This window comes from Solanum verrucosum, unplaced genomic scaffold (assembly GCF_900185275.1).
Source record: "Solanum verrucosum unplaced genomic scaffold, falcon-dt-bn FXZP01000022.1, whole genome shotgun sequence".
In the NCBI taxonomy this organism is placed as follows: domain Eukaryota; kingdom Viridiplantae; phylum Streptophyta; class Magnoliopsida; order Solanales; family Solanaceae; genus Solanum; species Solanum verrucosum.
The window spans coordinates 853,629-870,892 of record NW_026020086.1 but is presented as its reverse complement, the minus strand read 5'-3'; the positions used below and the strand labels follow the sequence as shown (position 1 = coordinate 870,892).

The window sequence follows — 17,264 nt, the reverse complement described above, 5'->3', positions numbered from 1 at the left end:
TAGTGCGCAAAGAGAGAATATACTTATCGTTAAGACATTACTCACCTTTACATTTATCTTGTGAACTAATCATAGTGTCGGTCTGTTTATTTGAAGTATAAGCACCTTCATTGTGTGTAAAGCGCACAACCTAGATGGTATTGTAACTAGGAGAGGTATAAACGTAGTAGTTATGGACACTCTATGATGCATTGAAGAATCACTTTTTTTTCTTCTAAAGCCTAGTGCGATCTCTACAAATATAACATTTGATTTCGCAATATTGAAGATTATGATTCTCTTTATGCTATATAAGCCGATGACTCTGAGCAAATAAGTGGTATCCTTGGAGATTGAGCCTAGGGCATAGCCTCAGAGTTGGCCTAGAATATCCATTTGACTCTATCTATGCCTTCTAAATGAAACAATATCAATTGACGGACTTATAAAAGCTCAATCTAGAGTTTATCAATAGGTTAACACAATATAAATTGGCCATGACGGCCCTTTGTAGCCTCTCCCACTATAAATTATTTAAATCTTCTTGTTCTGATCTCGTTATATTTTTCTTTGTTTGTTTCAGTTTTTAGATCTCTCAACAAAACTATAACAACGAAAGAAAAGGAGTATGGAGAAATGATAACAACAATTGTATCTGAACATGTAAAGTAAGCATACATTTTTTACTGGTATGTTTTTTTTTTAAAAAAAATATATATTCTATGTTGGTTTTCAATTTATTGAAATCGATGGACTGAATTGGTTGTCCCTCAAGTTAAACCAACCTTGTCTATTGATTTCGTGGATTAGACCCAAGCGAAATAAACAATCTGTCAATTTGGTGTTGATTTTTCTTAAAAAATCGTTTCAGTTAATTGATTTTGATTCAACTTTTAATCGTGATAACATATCAGGCAATTAGAATATAAATATGTGTATATATTCAGTCGATCTATATTAAGTTCTGAATATGAAATAGAAAATTGTTGGACGGGCAATTAGAAATGGAAACACTTGTTATTGTTCGACAATCACTAGTTTTGGTTGAGGTAAACATAAGCACATTTACAGAAAAGGTAAAAGATCAAGCTAACTTGAAAGTTAATAATTTGTGAGTGAATGAGTTTAAATATTAGTCTTCCTTCTTTTCTTTTTTCTTTAACATTGTGTTATGTCAAATAGACACGAAATAAAAAGTGGGGGTTTACCTGATGCGAACAAAGTCCTCACTCTAAGGATAGATATTGTGACAGAAATTATAGAGGCGGTCGGTTATCCTGGAATTTCCAACCAAAAAAAACAACAAATTACCACTAAAATATGAAAAAAAATAGATGTAGTATAACCGCGTTTGAACATACAATAATCCGTTTTCAAACTTGAAAGATTCAACTTAAAATTGAAGTGAACTTTGATTTACAATTTATAACCAAAGAAGTTCTTTTAAAAAATAAAATAAAATTTGTATGCAAGTTTTAAATTTAAAAGAATGTGAAAATCCTTCAAAAATATTAATAGTTTCCCCTTGTCATACTGTTTTAGTACTCTCACATTTTTTAAAACTATTCCAAAATAATTTTCTTGAATCGAAGATTTATCATAAATATTTTTTCTATCTCACGAAGATAGAGATAATGTATGTATACACATCACCCTTTTTGAACTTTACTTGTAGAATTATTTTGAGTATATATGTTATTATTGTTAGATAACTTTTCCCTCAACTTATTTTTGGGATTTTCTTGAAGTAATGAGATACTTTCTCATAAATATTATGTAAGACCAAAGTAGAGCACAATAATAAATACATTCTAAATAAGACCCTAAATAATAGAAGTAATACAAAGTCTTAACTTATAAATAACTCAACTTTCCTATATAGGATTAAGAATTGCCTAGTTACTCAATTATGACCTAACAAAAGTGTGTAATTTCAAGTGACCTTTCTGATACTTGTCAATTCATTGTGTTTTACTTGTTTAAGTATTTGACTAATGAAAAGGAATTTTAAAAAATAATTTTCCTTCTACTAATAAGATATTTATTCTCTTTGTTAAAATATTATTAAAATGAAAAATGTTATTACTCTAGTTTCAACTTCCAAGCCATGGCTGATAAAGTGAAAGTATAATGCTAGTGCTAACTTAAGGATGGGGAAGGGAAAAAGTTAAGAGCAAACAATACCAATTTTGCTAGTTTAGCTCGTAATTATGTTCGGACACAATAATTTATCAAATTACCATTCATATCACTTTTTTGCTAGTTTAGGTCGTAATTATGTCCAGGCGCAGTAATTTATCAAATTACCATTTATATCACTTTTTGTTAGCTAGATATATGTATTTAACGGGCTCAGATATATGTACCTCGAATACATGTGGGTCAAATTAGGCGTAATTTGTTTTAGATATATTGTTTTCCTCCATGATTCGCATTAATCTAGGATACACTGTTTCTCTTGCTCACCTCTTTTATATCTCATTCGTCGCTCTCTCTATGTATTTGTATTGCAAAATGTATTCGAGTTTTACAAATTTTATGTATTTGTATAGGGAAAATGCATAAGTACCCCCCCTGTCTATGCCCAAAATCCCTGAGACACACCTAACCTTTACTAAGGTTCTATTACCCCCCCTGAATTTATTTTATATATAATTTTCTACCCCCTTTCGGCCTACATGGCACTATCCTTGAAAAAATTGTCAACACGCGCTAGGGCCACAAGATAGTGCCACGTATGTCAAAAAGGGGTAGAAAATTATATATAAAATAAGTTCGGGGGGGGGGGGGGTAATAAGACCTTAGTAAAGGTTAGGTGTGTCTCTGAAATTTCGGGCATAGGTTGGGGGTACTTATGCATTTTCCCTATTTATATATCCAGTATCAATTTCATGTATCAGTGTATCCAAAATCAATTTCATTCAATGTATATATCTGATAGTAATTTCATCCTATATATCCCATATAATATCATTAATGTATATGATATTAAATATTTAGTATACTTAATATAAAAATGCATTGATATATTCATCAGTATATCCGTGCATAGAAAGAGAGCAGAGAGGGAAGAAAGAAGGGAGAGAGCAAGAGAAAGAAGGAGAGAGAGGCGAAGAGATGAGTGATTATGTAATAAGTTTAGAATATATATTAGTAGTGTAGGAAACTTTTTTGCATCTTTATATTATTTAGAGAAAATGGTCTAAAAACCCCCCAACCTATATACGAAATTTCAACTACACATTTCAGCTTTATGGGTGTCCTATTACCCCCTGAAATTTCATATTTCTCTATTTTCTACACACTTAAACATTGACCTGTCATAGGAGGTGTTCTCACCTCCTTTAGACGCGTTAGAAGGTGAATTTTGACGAAAATTTCCTCTTTCTCCGGCAGTCATCTTCCCTACCCTTCAATAAACCATTGTTTCTTCTTCCTCACCATTAACCCTTGTTGCTTTTAGAAAAAAATCACGATTTCTCTAAAAAAAAATAAGTAGGGTTTAGTTGTTTATGTTCATTTCTACTTCAAATCTTGAATTTAGGGTTTGTAATCTGCTCTAATTTCTTATTTAGGTCTCTAATTTGAATTTTGAATTTTCTCGAAATTCATCAAAAATGACAAATGAAAACTTGAATAAGCTTTGTATGGATGAATCAGACCCAAAATTAGTTGATAACTACGAAATCAAGTTCAAAATGCACAGCAAAATCCTTCGATCATCAACAGAAATTCAAAATCCTACGATCATCAAGTTCAAAATACACAGCAAATGGTGAAGGAGATAAAAAGGAAAAAGGATATTTTTTGGGTCTTTTACGTTTTAGGAGGGAAATGGGGGAAAAAACAAAAATTGGGAGTTGAAGAGATGGGGGACCCGACGCGTGCAATCACGTGGACTATTTGTTTGGTTTATGTGTTGAGGTCAGCGTTTAAGTGTGTAGAAAATAGAGAAATATGAAGTTTAGGGAGGTAATAGGACACCCGTGAAGTTGAAGTGTGTAGTTGGGATTTCGGGTATAGATTGGAGGGGTTTTAGACCATTTTCTCTATTATTTACTATCGGGTTTAAAAGTTGATTGTGTTAAAAAGATTGATAAATATGTGTAGTAAAAAAAATAAAATTTAATGTGACATGACATCCAATTAGAAGAAAAGAAAGCTTTTATTAGATAAGTGTATTTTTTTTTATAAAAAAAAATAAAAATGGATAAATGATATTGTAATTCTAGAAGAAACAAAAATAATTTTAATAAGCAATTTCCCAAAACCATTCAAAAAATTTACTCATATATTTATCTAATTAGGTAATTTTCCCAACAATTAAATACTTCGTCATTTTGTAAAATGACAAAGATTATAGTCTAATTTTTTTCCTTTTCAAAAGTGACAGATCGACTAATTAATTAACATGATCAAACAACCAAGGAGCTCAAATCTTTCTTTGAGAGTCTTACCATTATTGATTTTTGTTACACTAGGACATTCATAAATCAATTACTGATACAAATAACATAAAGAAATATAATCGACACTTATTGAAAAAAGCAATCCCAAAGATTTGTTGAGTTCTTTTTTTTTCTGTTTTGGTTTGTCACTCAATATTAATCGTTTGAAGGGTCAGATAATCTGAATTCGCGTGGGAAAGTCACATTTTAACGATATTAGTGTTTTCTATCAAAGGTGACTTCATATTTAGAATTCAAATTCGAGAATTTTAATTAAGAATGAATGAGTATTGTACTTACCACTCCATCACAACCTTTGGTATTACTACTTCGAGTAATTAATTGTTTTTCCTTTTTTTTTCTTTTTTACTTTCTCTCTCTCTTTTTGAAGTTGTATACCAAATTTATTTTTCATTTTTTCTTTAATGTTCTAGAAGCCAAGCCTTCATCAAATGGTTCTAAAGAAATGGATTTTTGGGGCTAACTCAACCCTCAAAGTTAGCTTATGAGGAGAGAATTGTCCAAGTTCATATAAGAAGATCATTCATCTCATTAACCATCGATGTGAAACTTTTTTTCATTTTTCAACACCTCATCTCACACTCAGGGTTGGACAATTCAATTTGGGGATCCAACATCGATGGTTAATGGGATGAATGGTCTTCTTATATGGATTTGGACAATTTTCTCCTCATAAGCAACTAGATTTTGGGGGTTGAGTTAGGCCCAAGATCCGTTTCAATAGAGAAAACTTCTGAAATAGTAAACATAATAGACTTAATAAGGCTCTATAGCTATAGTTTTGATAATTACGCTCCATAGTTATAGTTGTGTTTATTATGGAGGCTGCAGTTTGTATATTTCGCTTGCCAATTACAAACACGGTAATTTACAATGAATATTTTATAAATCATATACAAATAGTCAGGGTAAGCATATACAAAATTCTGGATTTATACAATCAGAAACCGAATTATACAAATTCTGAATTTATACAGTTCATGCGAAGTGTACAAATCATGTGAATTATACAAATCATGTGAATAGCAAGAATAGAGAAAATTGTAGTGGCAAATTACAATTTTCTTTAATTGTAGATATAATACCTAATATAGTTTCCCTTCATTATATTGTATTAGAGTCAAACCCGATGTGGGCCCTAGAAAATCAGACAGTTATAGAGGTGGAAATAAACCCCAGTCCATGAATGTCACGCTTCAAACCGAACAATATTGAGACCTTAAATAAAGAATGTATGAATTCAAACATAAAAGGATGATGAAATAGTAAGTTAGGCCCAAAACCCAACTTAACAAAGGTGAAAAGGATCTGAGCGAAAAAAAAAGGGGCAAGAACCAATTTTCACCATTCACAAGTTATCAATAATAGGACAATATGACATAGTAGCACAAGTCCACATGATTAATGATCCTCCACTTCAAGAATTCAACATTCAGGGGGTCATACTTGCAAAGAAGTTGCACAATTTTGTACAATAATAATCCTAGAAGAAAATCCATAACCAAAGGAATAAAGTTAATTTCAAATTTCATCTCAAAATTATTATTTTTATGTTACGTACCAAACGATCTTTGAATGAATAATATTGTAGGTGAGGTCAAAAGGAAAATGGACCCTGACACAAATGTTGTATTGGGCAAGGATGTTTTCTTGTTGTGCCTTAAGGCTGGCATTGATGGGGCATTCATCGTGGCTTTAGTGCTTGTCCTTGATCAAGTTGAGAGACATCACTTTAAAAAGAGTGATATGGGCTAATTTCAAAATATAAATGTGCTCTTATCACGACGGGAGGAAGTTGCTTAGATGGTAAGTACCTCTCATTTCTAGCCTTAAGATTGCGAGTTCAAGTCTCCAAGAAAACAAAAAGATAGGAGCTCCTAGGAAGGGATTAAAAAGAACGCGTGCATAAAAATCATGACGTTCTGATTAATTACGCAATCAAGAATCAGTAAAAACTTACCTAAATTAGACATTAACATCAAGCAAATGGATGTAAGGTATGTGACATGTTTAAAACCACAAAATTATTAAAAGATATGTTGATTTTACATACCTTTAGTTTAAAATCTCAAGATACAATTTTTTTTTCTTACACTCTGTGTTAAATCTAAATCAGACAAATAAATTAAAATAAATAGATTTTATTGTTTTTGCATGTTAAAGTAATGGGACCTTATGATAACAATATATAGGGATGGCAATGGGATGGGGCGGGAGGGTTGCGGGGCAAACCCGCTTAAACCCACCAAGATTTCTACCCTCCCCGCTCTGCCCCACCTAGCATGATTTGTTGTTTTCAACCCGCCTCGCCCCGCACCGCATAAACCCGCCCCCTCCGCCCCATCCTACATAATTTGTTAAAAAACTGAATTTTGTCAAGTGTTAACGCTAAATTACATGTTAGCCTAGCATTAAAATGCAAGTTTGCCTTTATAGTACTCTTCTTTTAAGTATGTCAATAACCTTTTTTTTGGTAGCTTTGAATTAGTACATCTGATGTAATAAACAAAAAATTAAAATGCAAATAGTAACATAATTTTTTCTTCTTTCTAGCTTTCTTGCCATTCAAAAAAAAATCATAAATATTCAGTCAGTTGCAAAACTGATACAAAATTTGTGTGACAACGAATTAAAAGATTGTTTAGCCCTAATCCGCAACCGCCCCGCTCCACATAAATTTTGAAAAAATATATTTAAAACCGCCCCGACCCGCTTCGCACCCGCAAAATCTCTAACCCACCCCGCTCCACACACCGTAACCCGCCCGCATCGCTCCATTGCCATCCCTAACAATATATAGCCACAAACATTTTACTCACTTTAACATCAAACTCATCTTAATTTGCATGTTTTATTGTTATAATGAGTATAATTTAGTGATATTCTATTAATTTAATATTCATTTTTTTATATTTTATTAAATAAAGTTCAGTAATTATACGATGAAATTAAGTCGGAAACTACCTAACATGTCAGAGAGGAAGGTTGATCTTCTTGGTTTTATCAATCTTGTGAAGTACTATTAAATGCCATATTCATAAAAGTAATTAAATTGAAGTGTCTTCATTTTCCTTGCCTATGTTTTATTACCTCAAATGAGTAAAATTGGTAGTTGATGTAGATTTAAATTGAGGAAGAAGGGTAGTTTTCTTGATTTTATCAATCTTTTGCAAAGTTACTTATTGCCTTCTTCATGCAAGTAAATTGAATTGTGTTTATTTACTTGTCTATTTGTTATATATTGTTACAAAGAGTGATCTTGCTAGTATATATACTTTCATGTAAAAACTCATCTTGATTTTAAATGTTTAGTTTTATATTGAGACCACTACTTTGACAATTATTTCTATCGTTCCATTTATTTGTCATAGTTTCCTTTTTAAGAGTCGAACAATATGAACATTGACTAACATTTTAAAATATATGTGTTCATCATATTAACAGAAAATTAATATAATATAATTTAGCTTTGAATATTAGTCAATTGACTCTCGAAAAGCTCAATGCGACAACTAAAAAGGAACGAAAAGAGTATATATATATATATATATCAACTTTTTAATGTTAAATCTTCTGAACTATTTGAAATAGATTAAATTTACTAACAAATAATATAAGTATTTAATAGAAAGTGACTTGATAAATCTTAGTAACTCAGTTAGTTGGCTAACCAAATTTTCACCTTGTTGGTGAGGTAATCTCCTCCTGTATTTTTCTTCCCCTAACTCCTAAAAAGAAATATAAAAATAGGAAGTGACAATATTGTACATGATGATGTGGGTAAGTGGGTGGGTGAGTGCGTTGGGGATGTAGGGAAACAAAAATATATATTGTACTGTTGCAGTGTTGTGGGACAAAATTATTATGCAAAAGAAATTCATGTTTTCTATAGTCCTTAAATTTTTGGAACTATTAGAAATTGCACCAACAGAAAAATCTTATTTGACTGACAATATTTGTTTTAAGGCATTCAATGAAAAAAAAAGGGACAAAAATGTAGTTCAACTTCATAAATAAAATTTATTTTTATATGGATATAAGTGTTGGATATATATATATATGATTGAGAATTATTGCACACCAGAAATTACATTAGGTTGAATAGTTGATATTAATGTTTTCAACATGTGGAATTGTAACACAATTTTATCGAATTAATATATCTACTTTTACAAGATAGATGTAAAATTACGTATATAATATGTTATTGTTTCCACGGGGTCTAATAAGCTTAGCAGACTATGAATTTCTAGTAAAATGTCAAAATTATAAAAAAGAATCAAAATTTGTATAACATTTAGATGTAAAAAAAAATCAAAATTGATTTAACTATCTAGGACTAGGAGTAATGATACAAATATTTTACCGTAAGTAATCACATTATTATTCACCCTTATAAATAAAAAGTCTCGAGTTTGAATTCATGAAAATGGAAAAAAATTCAGGACATACGGAACCGATGCAGATCTTAGCAGAGTATTATGAATGAAGGCATGAATCTAATTTTCTGTTCATCTGGGAAAAGTCATCTTTTTCTCAAAGCCCCCGAAAGAAAAAGAGAAGAAAAGAACCAATGACATTTGAGCGTCACCCAAGAAATGGTGCAATGCTTTCATTATAATTTTTTGAACTATTCATCCATAATCTTGACATGTTCTTCTTATAATTTGGTTCATCAACGTAAAAAAGATTTTTCTTTTACCAACAAAAAATTGAATTTTATATATATATAATGAAAAATCTTCAACTAATAAAGGGAGAATATATGGGAAACTTTTGTTAGATGTTATTTAGCTTATGTACTAAATAGTGTGTCCCAACAAAAATGATTCCTTAATTATTCCTTAATAGTTTTGGTTCTCTAGTAAAAAGTATGCACTTTTTATTTTGCTATCACGTCTTAAAATTGAAATTAAATATGCTTGCCGTTTGATCTAACTATCTATTGAGCGAACCCTAAATTTATAGTCAAAGCTTGAATTTGAAGTTTATGAATTTTTATAATGACCTCAATGTAATATACAATAGCCATCAAACCAAAGAACAAGTATCAATATTTAATATATTTTTAAAAAGGTAATAGATCCTAACTAACTTTTCTTTGAAAATTTTATTTTGGAATTGGTTTTGTGAAACAATGAAAAGAAATGATACATCTCTTTTCTTTTTTTTTTAGAAGAGAAGTTTTTTTTTCTGTCTTAGTTGGTAATTTTATGTTTTGTTTTTTAAAAAGAAACTTTTAATTTATTTATTTTTTGCATAAATATAAACCATTGAACCATCCAATTGGTTTTGTTAGTGGATTCACACGTATAAGATTATCTATATTTACTAGCTTTTTAAATACAAATACAAAATTTACGTAAAATTTATTGTGTTTGTCAAAACCCATGTATTACATTGTAGTTTCGCTCATGCCTGAATTAAGTGGTACTAAACATTACAAAATTTAAATTAGCTAGCTGCATAATAAAATCACCATATATTTACTAATTGAAATTTTAATCTCAAACTGAAGGTTAAATTGTAAAATCCGAACAAATACAAAACTGACTAAAAATATTCTCATGAGCCTCTAAAAATATTATAAAAATTAGACTAAGGGTGTGTTTGGTATGAAGGAAAATGTTTTCCATGGAAAATGTTTTCCTAGAAAATGTTTTCCAGGAAAACAAGTTGATTTTTGACTTATTTTCTCATGTTTGGTTGGTGAGTAGAAAATATTTTCCGGAAAAGATTTTTAGTGTTTGATTTATGAATGAAAAATATTTTTGAGAAATATCTTTTATTTTTACTAGAGTAGAAAATAATTTTTGAAATTGAAAATAGTTTTTAAAAACAAACTTAAATTTTTTTTGGGGGGTGGGGGTGGGTGAAGGGGGGGATGGTCGAGGGTAGGAGTGAAAAATTGAAATTTTGAAGTTGAAAATATTTTTGAAAAAACAAACTTAAAATTTTTTTTGGGGGTGGGGGGGGCTGGTAGGGGGTGGGTGGGTGGGGGTCGAGGATAGGGGTGAAAAACTGAAATTTTGAAATTGAAAATATTTTTTAAAAACAAACTTGAAAATTTTTTTTTTTTTTTTTTGGGGGGGGGGGGGCTGGTAGGGGGTGGGTGGGTGGGGGTTGAGAGTAGGGGTGAAAAAATGAAATTTTGAAATTGAAAATATTTTTTAAAAACAAACTTGAAATTTTTTATTTTTTTTTGGAAGGGGGGTGGGGGGCTGGTAGGGGTGGGTGGGTGGGGGTCGAGGGTAGGGGTGAAAAAATGAAATTTTGAAATTGAAAATATTTTTTAAAAACAAACTTGAAATTTTTTATTTTTTTTGGGGGGGGGGGGTGGTGGTTTGAGGAATAAATTGATTTTTAAACAAAAAATAATTGTAATTTGAAGTTGGAAGAGAGTTTTGGAAAATGTTTTCCTTAAGTTTAGAAGGGAAGTCATTTTCCTTAAATTTGAGGAAAATGAGTTGATTTGGAAAACATTTTCCAAAACATTTAGCCCAACCAAACATGAGAAAATTGGAAAACATTTTCCGGAAAATGTTTTCCTTCATACCAAACACACCCTAACTGGTGGTGTCCAAAATGTGATCGTCGATATTTGCATTTAAGAAAATTCAAAATAAGTCATTCCAGCCTAAGTATCACATATATAAATAAACAATTATAAATAAAATTCTTGAAGTCTAGTTTCCACTTAATTTCTAATGGCAATAGAGTTATTGTAACAATTATAAATAAACATATTAATTTGATAATAACAGTAGAGTTATTGTAACAACTATAAATATAAATTAGACATTGGATATAAAAGAATGATGCACTATATACTACCTAATTATGAAATTACATGATTATTCGATCAAATATGCTTTCAAAATAGTTGTTCAAAATGATCTTTATATGAAGCTTTACTTGGAAGTAGTAAATCATGCTAAAGGTCTTTCTTTAGACCGCAAAGTGTGAGATTCTTTACTACATAAGAGAGGTTTGATTGAGTGGATAAATATTGTAGATTAAATAAAGAAAAACGCTAGTTAAAAAATTGTTGAAAAGTTTGACATCCTAGCTTAAGATAAGAAGTCTGTATTGATAGTACACATGAGAGATGTGGATATATAAGTAAGCAAGTCTTACCAACCAGTGGCGGAGCCACCTTATTCTCAGGGGGTTCATCCGAACCCCCTTCGGCGGAAAATTATACTACTTATACACGGTTAAAATAAGTTTTTAGGTGTATACAGTAGATGTCGAACCCCCTTCGACTATTTCGTGTGTCTATTTCTTTAGATTTTGAACCCCCTTATTGAAAATATTGGCTCCGCCATTGTTACCAACTAATGACTTATTTTAAAGTCGTGGTGATTTAGGCCCAAAATGGACAATATCACTAGTCACTCATATATGTCAGCTTTGTCGATGTGGGTCAGAGTTCAATTGAGTTTAGGTGAATCTCGATAAGGTGGGGCAAATCTCAGTGCTGAGTTAGACAAATCCCATGTGGTGGGGCAAATCTCAACGAGGTTGTTGAGTCCATAGAGGGGGGTTGTATGTGACTGTAGACAATAAAATTCACATCGAGAAAACAATAATCAAAAACGGAAAATTATGCAACAATCATTTTTATTAATTCAAAGTGCAAGTGTTACAATCTATATGATTCCTCTGAAACCGCCTTTTCGAATATAAATTCAAGGGCTCTTGAGCTTGTTCTTGAATTTTGTTCTTGTTCTTGGACTTTAATCTTGGATTCAAGGGCCTTTGGAGCTTGTTCTTGAATCTTTGATGAACTTGGACTTTAACTTGATCTTGAACTTGATCTTGAACTTGATATTGATCTTTATTTTGATCTTGAACTTGAACTTTATCTTGATCTTGACTTCTAGTTGAATCCAAGGGCTTCAAACTTGATCTTGAATCCGGCGGTCTTGATCTTGATCGTTCTTGAACTTGAACTTTATCTTGATCTTGACTTCTAGTTGAATCCAAGGGCTTCGAGCTTGATCTTGAATCCGGCGGTCTTGATCTTGATTGTTCTTGAACTTGAATCTTGATATTGACTTCTAGTTGAATCCAAGGGTTTCGAGCTTGATCTTGAATCCGGTGGTCTTGATCTTGATCGTTCTTGAACTTGAACTTTATCTTGATCTTGACTTCTAGTTGAATCCAAGGGCTTCGAGCTTGATCTTGAATCCGACGGTCTTAATCTTGATCGTTCTTGAACTTGTACTTTATCTTGATCTTGACTTCTTCAAATCTTCAATTCTTAAACTTGAATTCTTGAACTATTGCGTTCTTGAATTCTTAAACTTATAGCTTGTAGAGAAATTTGTGGCTTTTGATCCACGAACTTTCTCTAGCTTTTTGTTTAGAATTCTTCGTTCTCTTTTCTGAATTATGAGGATCCCTATTTATAGTATTAAAATAGAGGAGTTGTGATTAGAAGAGGACTCTACTCGGCCAATCAGATTAAGTGGCATGACATATGAGCTTTATGGAGCGAGCTTTAATTAAATCTATATTTATTAGATTTAAATAATTTACTCAATTATATTAATTCATAATATTTATTTGGACTAATATATTCATAAATTTAATATAATCCAAATCATTTTATAAATTTATATTTAATAAATTTTAAATGACTACAGTGACACCCCAACTTAAGATAAGAAGTCCACATCGGCAAACTCATGAGAAATGTTGGGTATATAAGCAACCAAGTCTTACCAACTAGTGATACGCTTTAAAGTCGTGCGGGTCTAGATCCAAAACGGACAATATCACTAACGGGTTGGGCCAATACAAAAAGCTCAGAAATACTCAACCTAGATTGATATATTTGAAGGGTTAGAAAAATGATTTAGTAAAATTACACTAAAGTCCAATTTCTTTAATATTTTACTCTTAAAGTGAATTGCAAACTTGATCTTCAATTTTAGTCTCTAAACTTAAAGACAAAGAGTTGTCTCTTAACTACCCTCCAAACCATCAAATTACCATGTGAATATATCAAACAAAACAATACATGAAGGATCAAATTGTATTTTTGGTCATACAAGAGGGACCCAAATTGCTATTTGTTATTTTCTTATAATATGTCCAAATCTCAAGTGGATCCTCTATGGTTCCACCATGTGACACACTTAACCAAAAAATAATAATTTTTTTTTAAATTAGAATCCCATCAACTTATGAATCTCAGTAATTTTGCTATAAACAGAATGAGATTTTTATCAATTCTAGTGCATTTTCATAACATCTAAACTTTACCTTAAATAGTAAATTAGGTAATCCATAATAAATTTGAATCATTCTAATTGATCTTGACACATGATCAAAATAGAAATTATATTTTCATCAGAAATAAAAAAAAAAAGGTGGACCATGTTTCATTAGAAATACAACATGCCCCTTTTTTCCCCTTTGAGACTTTGATTGCAACATTACAAGGGTGTCTATTTACTTTTTTTAAATTTTTCAATGAAAATGACAATGTATTTATAAAGTAATTCTTTCCCCTCAATTTTTTGGGTCCACCTAAAGAGTAGTTATTGTGAAATTATCCTTTGCATAGAAATGATAAAGACCTTATTATTATTATATCTTTAGATCTTTTTATACATAAAAAAAATTCTTTTTTTTTTGGAAATAACTTTTTGTTTTATTTAAAAATTAGTGTTTTGAAAATTTCAAAATTCAGTTTGAAGTTGTATTTTAAATTTGGAAAATAACTTATAACATGTTTGTTTGCATGCAATAGATTTTAAAGTGGTAGAAAATAAATTGCAATCACAAATAAAATATGAAGAAACAAGAATATTTTATTGATAGATAGTGTGGGGACAATTCTGTTCCTGATCCCCTTGATTTTTCTCTCTGAATTTTTGTGATTCGACGGCTGTTAGTAGCGTATTTCTCAAACATAGGAGGCTATCATCTTGATGTCTTTATGAATGTTCCATGAATTTGAGGAATATTTGAAATGCCTCTTCAAAGGAATATATTACCTTTTATATAAAGCATGAACTAGGGTTTAGGGTAGAGTAGTCCCCCATAATCAGTGGCGGATCTAGGATTTTAAGGTTGTGGGTGCTTTGAAAGTGGCAGAGTCAAAAATATAAAAAAGACATGTTAACAATGAGATTCAAACTCAAGCTCAATAACACTAAAAGAGCCTTAAGCACCCACCAAAGAGCCAATGGGCCAAATCAAATCATTTATTCATTGGGTGCTCTATGTTAATTTTATATAAATACCTCTTAATTTCTATATATATATATATATATATTTCGAGACGAGGTTAATGGGTGCTCGAGCACCCGACGAACTCCATGTGGGTCCGCCCCTGCCCAGAATCCTAACGAGAATCGAATATATCTTGTAGAGCGCCAACTAAAACTGAACACGTGTTGCAGAGTCCCATAAATTTTCAATGTCTACAATGTTTTTAACTCCCTTTTCAGTTTTGAAGATGTATTTAAGCATGAACGTTATTCTAAGTAATCCCTACAATAAGTATGACGAAATAAAATTCTATGTTCAACTCCAATTCCAACTCCATAAATTTTAAATAAAATGAAAAATATTTGAAATTTATGACCAAACGTCTATTTCTTTTACTTAATTATCATAATGCATCTATTGGTGTATGTTATTAATATTTGGTACAAATAAGCTTTTACACAACACTAGTGTTGGGGTCCTATGGGGATTATGTTGATGTAAAAGATAATATTATTTGTCACTTAAAATTTATGAACACAAACAGCTAGTCATTTCCACAAAAAGGGTTGGCCACAAATATATACTTTATTTAAACAAAAATAAATTTTAAAAAATATTAATTATCAAAACCAAGAAACCCCATCCTTGCAAAAGATGGAAGAACACGACACATTGTCCTTAAATAAGTTGTCTACCCAAATTGAATCTGTTAAACTCTGTTGATAGCTACCTTATTATTATTATTATTATTATTATTATTATTATTATTATTTTTCTTTCTAAAACCCCACAACAAAAGTGCAATAACATGAGGAATGAGAGGAATAGGAACCGGATCGTGGTAGGATAAATAAGATTTCTTCATTTTTTATTAGAGATTTCGAGTTTAAGTTTTTATTGACAGTGAACTTTTCCTTTTATAAGAGTCTTATGTGGAGCAAATTTGAATTAGTCAAAACTTCAATGTAAGAAATTCAGGTAGGAAGCGTTTTTCTTTAATTAGAATTAGTCAAGACATCAATGTAGAGAACATTTTTTCTTTTTTTGTTTCCCACGTTTAAGTTTTTATTGATAGTGAACTCTTCCTCTTATTGTGCCTTGTGTGAAACGAATTTGAATTAGTCGAAACTTCAATGTAAGAAATTCAGGTAGGAAGCATTTTTCCTTAAAGCGCTTCCTAACAAAGGCGACTTTGTAGCCAATGGGACTCAAATCCGAAACCTCTTAGTTAAGAATGAAGGAGTATTTACCACTCCACCACAACCCTTGTTGAAACGTTTTTCCTTTAATAAACCTCATATTCGCGAATTCAGATTAATCAGAAGTGCTTAATGTGAATATCGAAAGCTGAATCAGAAACCAGGAAAGCATGAGGAGTAGGAACCATAAAGGGCCATAGTAGGACATATATGATTCCTTCATTTCTCAGTAGAGGTATTGAGTTTTGAGTATGAAAAAATTTGGTAGAGCTAGATTAATCGAGACCTTAATGTAAAATATCAACTCGATGAATCTAACGCCAAGCGAATTTGAATTACTCAACACTTCAATATAAAAAAACAAGGAAGGAAGCGGTTTTTCTTTAATGAGTCTAATATAAAGCAATAACATATTTCATATAATTTCACAATTCACAAAATATGATCTGAAAAAGACATAGTATATGTAAATCTTATCATTATCTTAGAGATACATAGATCATTTTTAATAAACCTCGACTCAAGAAAAATACAATCTAAAATCTTAATATAAATATCGAACACCGAAAAGAAAGAAAAAGATAAAGGAGTAGGAAAGTTGGGGGAAAATCCCATTAAGTTAGTTTCCTATGGTGGTCCCAAAATTGCAAGCAAAGATGAGCCATTTTGTAGAGACAGTTGTGAGGGTGGGGGGTTTTTGCATTTTGGAGAGAGGTTTGTGGGGCTCTTTTTGCGCAATTTCGAAGTGACACGCCATGACATTTCATTCTCTCCATAGCTAATAATAAAGTCATTACTTTTTTCTTAAATAATATTAGCGTCCGATTCAACTCACGTCCATTTAAAATAATTATTTTGAATAATATGTTATAAAGTATTTAAAACAATTTTCAAATGTCATTTATTTTGAAAGACGAAATTACTTATTTCAAATTTCACAACAGAGCATGAATAAACGTCCATCTAGGTTTCTAACTTTTTTTTTCACGTACTATCCCCCTCTTCAAATATCACATTTTTATATCCAAACACTTTGTTGATCCAAGTTATTAAGGATTATTCGATTTGTGGGATATAGTAATGATAATTATGAAAAATGAAAATATTTATCTTGTATTTAATCAATTTTTTTAATTCTAAAATTAACAACTCAGAATTAACTATATCATAATCGTGATATTATTTTTTTCTACCTTCCATGGTGAGTTAATAATTGCACGATTATTAATTTCATAATAAAATATCAAAAATCCCCCCCCCCCACCCCCCAAAAAAAAAAAAAAAAAAACCCAAGCCTCTTTCTCCCCAAGTACTCCAAAAAGTCTAAGACTTAAATTGAAAATAAAAATGTCTCACAACTTATTATCTAGTATAAAATCAAACACATTAT

The 17,264-nt window shown here is 30.9% G+C and overlaps 1 protein-coding gene across 1 annotated transcript in view; it reads left to right on the top strand.

Annotated features, from left to right (window-relative positions):
- LOC125824410 (uncharacterized) overlaps positions 1–17,264 on the top strand; it is a 106,208-nt gene that overhangs the window by 85,123 nt on the left and 3,821 nt on the right. The window lies entirely within an intron of this gene.